At 34.8% G+C, this 10,228-nt stretch overlaps 1 protein-coding gene across 1 annotated transcript in view; it reads left to right on the plus strand.

The window, feature by feature from the left end:
- Positions 1-10,228, plus strand: part of COL21A1 (collagen type XXI alpha 1 chain) — a 166,960-nt gene that overhangs the window by 124,979 nt on the left and 31,753 nt on the right. The window lies entirely within an intron of this gene.

Here is a 10,228-nt window from a genome sequence, read left to right on the forward strand (position 1 = left end):
ACTATTTGGCAATTGTTCTCACCCCTTTACTTTATAGACAGAAATATCCAAGCTACAGATTTGCTTACACAAGTCATATACCTGGAGGCAGGGGAAGTTAAGTGGCCTAATGACTTGACCTGTGCCATGGTTCCCAAATTATTGGAAAGAGCCGGAGATCTGTTAAAACAGATTTCTGGGCTCCACCATCCAGAGCTTCTGATTCAGTAGGTCCGCAGTAGGGCCTGAAATTTTTGCACTTGGGAGAAGTTGCCACATGAAGTGAAAGTGATGTGGCTGGGGTGGGGCCATACTTGAGAACCACTAACTTGGATGAATCCTTCTGATGAATCAATATGTGTCGAGTTCATGTATAGTTACCGCATCATTTCCCTGTTGTTTTAGGACCTGACGTATCCCTTTAATTTTTCAGGCTTTAACCCTGTAGCTTTTAACTAAGTAAATCCAATATATACATTTGTTTCTTTTTGATATTTTCATAAGCTTTTCTGTAGAACCACTGGATCAGCAGGGACTCCCCTCCTTTTCCCTCCTCCACATAATTTGCTTAATTTAGAGGCAAACATTCTTTGCTTTATTCTCAACAATCAGCTCATGTTTATAAATAAAATTGGAACAGACGAAATATTTGGCTTTAGTTAGTATTTCACTGTGTTAATGAAATGCAAGAATTCTTAAAAATGGGAGAATCAGTGTTCAGGTAATGTGATACGACTGAATTTTTTTCTAAGTACTGATTATATTAGCTAGGTTTTATTAATTTTTCTCTCTGTGGTTCATTTTCTACAATTTGGAGAAATTCATTAGAATGTGAAACTATGGAAAACAGTGTTGGCATATGCTTCATTATATGTATTGTGAGACTTTTCTCCCTTAAACCTATTTTGACTCAGGCATTTGAGGTATTTACAAAAAAAAAAGACGCCTTCATTTTATTTTTTCTCTTGCTCTCATGTAGGATGAAATGTTCTCTCTGGTATGAAGCAAGTGTGCTATACTTTTTTGTAGAGAACTTCACTTGTTATGACGTAACACTTCACTGAATAGAAACAAAAGCATGGCTCTTAATGACTATTAGTTTTCAAAAAAGCCTAAATTTGGGAAAAACTTTTAGGATGCTAAAAGGTGGATGTAAAATAAGATTCGTAAGTAATTTGATCATAGGACTTTAAAGGTATGCAACTAAAAATTGTAATTTTGACAGCTACCTAAAAATATACATTTCAATGTTTATTTTAAAAAGTAGATACTAAAGTGCCAAAAATTTCATACAGTAGTCTATAAATAACTCCATTTTTAATGAAAGCTTTATTTTTGTTTTAAAATGCAACTCTTGGGAGACACAGTCAAATTAGGTCCAATAGGATGACAAAGTAAAAGTACAAATAAAGAATGTTAACAGGATTGATATAATCCTTGGTAACATTTACTTTGAAGGTAAGAATAATATCTTATTCTCATGAGTATACAGTACCACAGTTATTTGATAACTTAACTGTCTGTTGTCATGCATAGATTTGATATTTATATAGTCACTTTACAAATTTCAGAATAAGTTATTTGATGTCAGGAAAAGTTAATATCAATAATATAGAAGTAATTTTTTTAGTTTGTATCTAATATACATTGATATGTAATATTAATATATATATGTTATTTTATAAGCCTGCCTGAAAATGGAATTCTCTGTTTATTTTCATCCTTAAAAGGGAGAAATGGGACCTCCAGGTGCTCCAGGGCAGGACGGATCACGGGGAGAGCCTGTGAGTACTTTCTGAGTTCAGTTCTAAAGAATGAAGCTCTTTTTCTGTCATGAAATCTTTTGACTACTTGAATTCTCCTCCCAGATGCCCTATTCTCATTTAGTGACTTCCAGATTTGAAAGTTCTAAAAGCTCTTTGTGGAGCACTTTAAAAGTATCGAAATACTTAATTTCTCATTTACAAACTAGGAAGAATTTTGCTACCAGAAAATGTATGTGCAGTATGAATCTCCAACACTCATTCCTACGCAAATGAGTATTTAACAGAACAACATGGTCTGTTATTGAGCCTTTAGTTAATGTCACTTTGCCACTTGCTCATTGTTCTGTAGTTATGTTCTCTGGGATCATATGTTTAATAAGAACTGGGGTAAGGATACATATGATTGAGAAGGTACTGAATCTGAATCCTGTATATATGTGTGCCAGATGACTAAGCTGCAGATGAGTTTGGAAATATAGTTATTCCTACAACTCATGGCCAGCATTTAAATACCAGCAGATCTCATTTCATTTGTCCAAGTTACCTATCTTTAGGGAATTTGCAGTTTGTTTTGGGGGGAACTAGGTTAAGAAATTAATGATAGCCATGATATACTGCAGTTTATCACAAAGTGTTCATTTGAGTCTAAATATTAGAGTCTCAAAATCTAAATATTGTACATAATAGGGAGAGAGGAATCACAGAGGCTTCTTAAATGGGGTGGAGCGATTGAACTATTTTAGAATCACTCAACCAAATAGTCACAGAATTCTCATTTCGCGTGTTTTAATGTACTGGGGCAAGTTCTCATACCTATTGCCTTCATGGAGCTTATAATGTAGTTTGGAAGACAGAAAAAAAAATAATTCAAATAACTACTATAATGAATGCCAAATATAGATTTAATATGGAATTAGAAAGCTAGGATTTGAAGATAGTCTCTGTAACATTCCAGCTGTGTGAGCCTGGACAAGTCACTTCACATCTCTGAAAACCTTTCTCCTCATTTAAAAAGTATACCTATGTATAGTGCCTACTTCATAAGGTTGTTGTGAGGCTTACATAGCAAAGGCTTACATGTGAAAAAATTTCTGAAAACATTGCACAAATGCGTGCAGTTATCCCAAAAACTGAAGGAGTACAGGCAGAGAATCTTGTATCATGAGGTGATTGAGACATTTTTACCAAGGATTTGGGGCTACATTTGGTCATGAAATGACTGGGAATGAAAAGAAGACGTGAGAGATAACTAATGTGAGTGAAGATGTACAGGTGGAATGGTTGTGTGTGCTTATGAAATAATGAAATGATTCTAATGAGGTTCTGTGAATGGTCTTTGTTGGGTGGTAGAGAGTAAAGTTGGGGAGGTGGTTAGGATCATGATATGGGGATCCTTGACTATGAATTTGGAAGGCAAACTTTATTCACTTGCCTCGGGAATTTCGTGAGAAATAAAGAATACCATGATGAACAGTGGTGCTTTAGAGGAAGTAATGAGCTACTTCTCCTTTGATATATATGCAAAATGTATCAAAGGAAAAGAGACTGGAATCAGGATACTAATTAGTGGGCTCTTTTGACAGACCATGACATAAGTGAATAAGGCCTCAACTAGGGTGTTAATGGAATGGAGAGAATTCAATAGGGATAGTACGAGCTCAATATATTGACCCATAATCATTATTAAGGAATAATTCTAGGACTTAGTAACTGCATATAAAACTAAATATGTTTATATTTATGTGTGTTCATGCTTGTGTGTGTGAAGAACCGAAACAAAATCTTAATGAATGACTAGTAGGTTTCAAAAAAAAGCCTAAATTTGGAGGAACTTTCAGGATGCTAAAAGGTGGATATAAAATAAGATGTGTGTATAATGATAGGGGGAGGGAAGACAGACAGATGAAAGAGAAGTGGGAAATGAGAGACAGTGGCCATGAGAGCCAGGTTACAAATTTGAGTCAATTGTTTACTAAATGTTTCTGTAAGTTATTTGTAAGCATTTGTAAACTGACTCCTTTACCCACAGAAGCAGTGTTATAAAGGGCAGACTGACCAGCAGGTCTATGTAAACCATAGTGCAATGTGAGCACCATGTATTTACTCTGAAAATAATACTATTGTGATCCCATTAGTAAAACCAAACAGAAAATGTTATGCACATCTTCTACAACTTCTGCCCTGTCTGCTCCTACTTTATTCAAGACAGCCCTGTCTAGAGCTTTTGCACTTGCATAGATTTCCATCCCAGGCAGTATGATCTTTCAGATTTCAATCTAACACTTAATGCATTCGTAGAATGCGTTAAGGCATTGGGTTTAGTGAGGAGAGAGACACAGGGACTGTCCCGTGGAAGCTTACAACCTCATAGTGGAAATAGACAGTAAAAGGGTAAAGAAACAAAAACTAAAGTACAAAGTTCTAAAAGAAGACAAGTAAGGAGTTAATGGCAGTGGGATAGTGGAAGTTATTTAGATGTAATCTCTCCTACACCAACCAGAAAAAAAAAACTAGGAGTTACCAAGTGAGGCTCTTCAGTTCCTCTCCCATCCCCACCTCACCAGATAAGGGAAGCCAAGGAAGAATCCTTTATCTCTTGTCTCCCACTCCTCTCTCTTTCCTGCTACATGGTAGAGAGGAAGTCAGGTAAGAGTGTGCCAGGAGACCTACTCTGTTAGGAAAACAATTAATAGATTAGGATGAAAATTTGTCCATATTATCTGAATATAATTCTTCTGCTCTCTATTCTCTTCCAGTTAAGAACACATAACATTACAAACTATTCTGTTATTCTGATAAATGAAAACATGATTGTTGGAAATATTATCCTGTGAAGATTAATCTCTACCATTTGTGGAGAAGCTTTGAAATAGGGAAAAAAGTGCAAGTTTATATATTTGGTGATGCCAAGAAAGGAGGACTCTTCCGTTGCATGTGGATGCTGGTTTTAAGTATTTATAAAGAATGATTTGGCCCCACTAAAAAGGATATGTTCATTTTATTTCTTCTATAATGTGGCATCCAAGAAAATTAATGGAACTTAAGTTGGAAGGACAGAAGCTCTTAGAAAAAATGCTTTAAAACTAATTAAACACAGCTTATAGCAGCCCCATGATGATTCATACATGTAAGCAGATTGACAAATATGAATACTAACTCCTGGAATTGAACTTAAGGACAATGGCTGTATTTCATTGGGAAATGATTATACTGCTTTAAAGTAAAATTACATTCCCATGCCTAAACTTTGAATCTAAAGGCTAGTATTGGTCAGTCCTAATAGTAATTCAGTCCTAAAGGTAACTTACTTTCTAAGTGTCAAATTACACCCACTTAACTTTAATTTAGTTGACTGTAAACTCAGTTCTAACACTTTCTGGATTTGTTAGAATTGGTTCAACCAAGTATCACTGTGTTTAAGGATTACAATATTTCAGTTATGCATCCAGTAAGCATTTACTGAGTGTCTACTTTGTGCCAGATATCATACTTGTTGAGGACAATGTGAAGATTAATTTGTCATGGCCCTTACCTCAAGCAGTCAGGTGAGCCAATAGGTCACAACATAGTATAAATGCTATAGCACAGGGAGTCTCGCAAAGTTTAGAAGATGTTCATAACATTAAATGAATTTGAGTACATTACCGAAAGGGATGCATTCCTTTTTAAATAACATTGTTGTGATATAGTTCACATACTACACAGTTCACTTATTTAAAGTTTGTAGGGATACATTCTTAAACAAAATACTCTCTTAGCCAAATTCTGGAAGATAAACAGGAGTTGGCTAGTTCTTTGGCCTGGTAAGGCAGGAATCTACAGCATATTCCAAAACATAGAAATGAAAAAAAGCATGATACTTTGGAAAAAGCTGTCAGTAGTTCAGGCTGCTAAGGATACGTAAATGAGATAGGATAGAAATACAAGATGAGGTGGTAGGGTAGGGGCAGGTAGAGGCCAACCCAAGAAGAGCCTTATGTATCTGTGCTATTTAGGCTTAATCTGAGAGTAGTGGGAGCCATTCAAAGATTTTAAGTAGGGAAGTGAGTTCATCGGATTTAGAAAGTTTTAGAAAGATCACTCAGATAGCAGAATCCAGAATGTATACATGCTGTTGATGTAGAGGACAGATCTTGGAATAAAGGGTCTTTGCAGATGTGATTAAAGATCTTGTGATGAAGAAATAATCCTGAATTATCTGGGTGGGCCTGATCCAATCAGTTGAAAGGCTTTAAAAGCAGAACCAAAGTTTCTCAGAGGAGACAAAGAGAACATGATGGCTGAGTTTGGAGTGATGAAGCCACAAGTCAAAGAATGCTGGCTGCTACCAAAAGAAGGAAGATTCAAGGAATGGATTCTCCCCTAGAACCCCTGAGGGAAGTGAAACTCAATCTAGACTTTGACTTCAGACTTCTGGCCTCCAGAATTGCTAGAGAATAAAATTCTGTTGTTTGAAGCTACTGTTTGTGAAAATATAGCAGCCAAAGGAAACCAGTACACTGGACTTTTTAGCTAGTTTAATTCTTAACAATTATTTATCTAATGAACCTATTTAAAAAGGCATGTGAGTACATGCTGATACATATCACAGAATCTTGGTAGCACATGCATTCATTAAAAACATTTGCACTTAAAGCAAGTAGATAAACAGGTTTAAATGACAATTTGGTTAAAAGCAGGGCTCCTCAGTCACCGATATTTTCTGTGTCATCAATTTTGTTAAACTCTTATGTGTTTTTAAAAATATTTCTATCACTTCTCATTATTCTATATTTTTGCATTCTTCTGTTTAGTAACTTTTAGCCTATGTCTTCTGTGTACTATTGATCATATTGCAAAGTTAGAACAATTGAAATGTCTGATACGTAATGTATAATATATATGAACCAGAGTTTAGAAATATAGTATTATATGAATATATATGCATAAAAAAGGATCTGCATGGTAAACATGTGGTTTAATCATGTTTTAGTTACTTTGCTTATTTTTTCCCCCAGGTTGGTTTTATGTTATGTTCTGTTTTTGCTTGTCTGTCTTTTATTTTCCCCTATGAACATGTCTTTGCAATATATTATAAAAAATTAAGGCCTGCATTTTGAGTGTCTTACAGTGTTTCTGTCTTATTAAAAGATGTTTAGTTTGTCAGATTACATTTTCATTTTTGTGCTGGAGATGAAGAACAGTCAGATCGTTTCAAGGAATTCTCAATTGCTGGAAATTTATTTTCCTAGCTGTTTACAAAATCACTCCAATTTATCTTAGGCTGTTAAGTGGATGGGCATTATGGGAGCAGCAGCACACTAAATTTACCAGTAGTTGAAAAGCCATCACTGGAAACATTCATTTCGACCAGATTAGCTTTCAGACCAAATTATCATGTTGACCAGCTTTCTGCACTGGCCAGTTGTTGCTGACCAAATTACCTGCAATAGCAGTGTTTCCACTGCTTCTTTGTTGTAGCTATTCTTGTCCTGGTGCTCATCCCCAATGACATCTTGTATTCAGTGTAACATTTTTCCTTAGGCAGTCTGAGCCATTCACTTTCTAGTTCTCTGTTCATCAGCCAACAGCATGGTACACAAGGAGCCCTACAGCTCATGAAGATTTGTAGGCAGAGCTAGGGATCCAATCTTTGAGCTGAGAACCCTAGAGCTACATGAGGATGAGAAAGGATGCCACACTGTCTGGATCTATGGAGGTGAGCACATATTTCTTGGTTAAGGATGTCTTAAGTCTTTTTATTTTGGAAATGTTTGCTGTATCATTTTTCCAGGAACAAAGACTTGAGGATCACTGTACAATATTTGAGGACATTGGCTCATAGAGGCTTTTGTTGTTTCCTTTCCTCATGCCTTTTGAATTCTTGCTAAACCACATGTTATGCTTGTCTTTATGGTGTAATATTAACTGCTGAGCCCTTCCAAGTCATCATTTAATTAAGAGAAAAGTGGGTCTTTTGTTTAATCACCTTTTCTGTGGTGTGAATACTTGTTACTTCATTTTTATGCATACAGACCAAAGACATGCATGAAATTCTTGGGGAATGTTAATGGTGAACTGCTATGGTGGTTTTCCATGTGGAATAATCCATTTTATTATGCTAGTAAAGTGGAGGTGTCTTTATTTGCCCACTTGACAGTATTTTTTATTTAGATTGAGAAGAAAGGTAAGAGGAAAAAACCCCACTAGTTCTTTCCTTGTTCTTATCTGATTTGCGATCGTATGGCAAGCTTTTAACAGTCTTTTGTTCGGATTTGTAACACTTCTTCTCACTCCTCTTGCAGGCACCAGGAGTGGCACATCCTTGGAATGTGTTGAGTGGAACAACCTTAACCTGATATCTGCTGTTAAGAATTTCACATGACACTTTTAGTGTGAAGGCAACCCACATTTAACAAATTTAGATAATTCAATTGTATTTATTATTGTAGTAATCCCCTGCTAGTTCCAGGATTCGGTTTTAAAACTTGATTGAGAATAACTCTAAGAATTCATTTTGAAGTAGGTTTTATCTAAATTAAATAATGTAAATGTCCAATTATCTACCAAAGTAACTATGCAATGTCTACGCTTCTTTGGTTTCCCAAAATATGGCATTTGACATTGTAATAACTCTGGAAATATTATATCTTCTGTAACCTTACAAAGCAAACGTTGGCCGATTATCTGTGTAAATTAGTTAATAAAGTTTCTGCGGTGTAATCATAGGTCTGTTTGATTCATTTCTATTATAAATGATTTCATTGATATAGTAAACCCAGACCACCATCAAACAATTTTATAAGCAACACTGTGGATTTTAAATTTGGAAGCTCTGTGTCTATGGTATTGATCATTTTTGTTAGTGTTGTTCTGAAGAAATCTCTTTAAATATGGTCATTATAAGATCATTGATAAATATTAAAATATACTGATTCTAATCTTCCCCTTCTTTGTTCATTTCTTCTTCTTCTTAGTGTAACTTGACAGAAACTTTATTGAACCCTGAAATGACAAAAGGAATAAATACAATTGAACATATGAAATGATGTATGATTAATTCTTATAATGGGTAATATATCCTCTAAGTCAGTGGTCCCCAACCTTTATAGAACCAAGGACCAGTGCTTCTATGAGAATCTAATACCTGATGATCCGAGGTAGAGCTGAGGCAGTGATGCTAGTGCTGGGAAGTGGCTGCAAATACAGATGAAGCTTTGCTTGCTGGCCCACCACTCACCTCCTGCTGTGCAGCCCAATTCCTAACAGGCCACTGACCAGTACTGGTTGGGGATCCCTGGTCTAAGTAAATATGATTTCATTGTTGCATTTGTAGACTTGGTATTTTCACTGGCATGAGGATTGATTACATCCATCTCTGTTTTTGAAGAGAATGAGTGAGATGAAACTTATATCATCATCTATATAGCAGCTACATATTGAGTCTAGACTTCAAGGCTTTGAAGCCTTCGACTTTAAAATTATGTTCTCTAGTCATAAGGGGGCAAGGGGCAGTTTTGCAACTTTTCATTAAAAACTTTTGATATCTGAGAGGTATTCATATAATATTCTTGAATTAATCCAAATACATTCTCCATTTTCAAAGCATGAAAAATACAGAATTAACAAAACAGTGTTGCCCAAGACAAGGCATATTTATTTTAATACCTGGTTCACGATTCATATAAACTGCTAGTTGAACAGCTGAAATGAAAATGTTTTGCATTTGTTCTATTTTCAATGAATGTGGAAAAAACTGCGATCCATAGTGCACACTTCGGTAACTAGATTATTTCATTCTAAAGATCTCTTTCCTATTTTTTATGTTTCAATAAATATTTTCAAATGCTTAAGTGTGGTTACCACTTGAACAACATGTCACATGCATGATGCCAATTAAGACCATAAAATCATTTATGTTTTGTATATGTTTAAGGGATGTTAGATGGGAGAATATCTGAGAAATAGCATTTGAGAATATTTATTTTATTTATATCAATATGCATTTTAATTTTTTTGATAATGTGGTAAACATCTAATAATTAGGCAATTGATTGCAAATAGTTCTAGATACTTAAATGGTTTATAAAAATGATTTTATAATTTTGAATGCTGAACAGAAGTGTTCCATTGTTTGAAACATATATGCCTACTTTAGTCACGGTTAGCTGTTTATGCTCTGTTTTAATTTTTGTTCTTTATAAGACAGTGGCTTTGAAATGCTTTTGGCACAGATACATACTTTAGAGGTTGTATAAAAAGAAAGAAAAGCAAGGTGTGTTTTTAACTAAAGGTCAAATTAATCGTGAAACTAGTATTTATAAATACATTCCAAAAGTCAGGTACTACTCTTAAGAATTCATAAAGCATTAAATCTGATAAAAAATAACACAAGATATTAGAATGTAAATTTCTTTTAATTTTATTAGAACATAGGGACTAAGCTTTTTAAGTGAAAATCTTTCTTGCAAGTAAAGTGTAAAGAGTAATTTAATAAACTAGTA

The sequence above is a fragment of the Pteropus vampyrus genome, unplaced genomic scaffold (genome assembly GCF_000151845.1).
Source record: "Pteropus vampyrus isolate Shadow unplaced genomic scaffold, Pvam_2.0 Scaffold260, whole genome shotgun sequence".
In the NCBI taxonomy this organism is placed as follows: domain Eukaryota; kingdom Metazoa; phylum Chordata; class Mammalia; order Chiroptera; family Pteropodidae; genus Pteropus; species Pteropus vampyrus.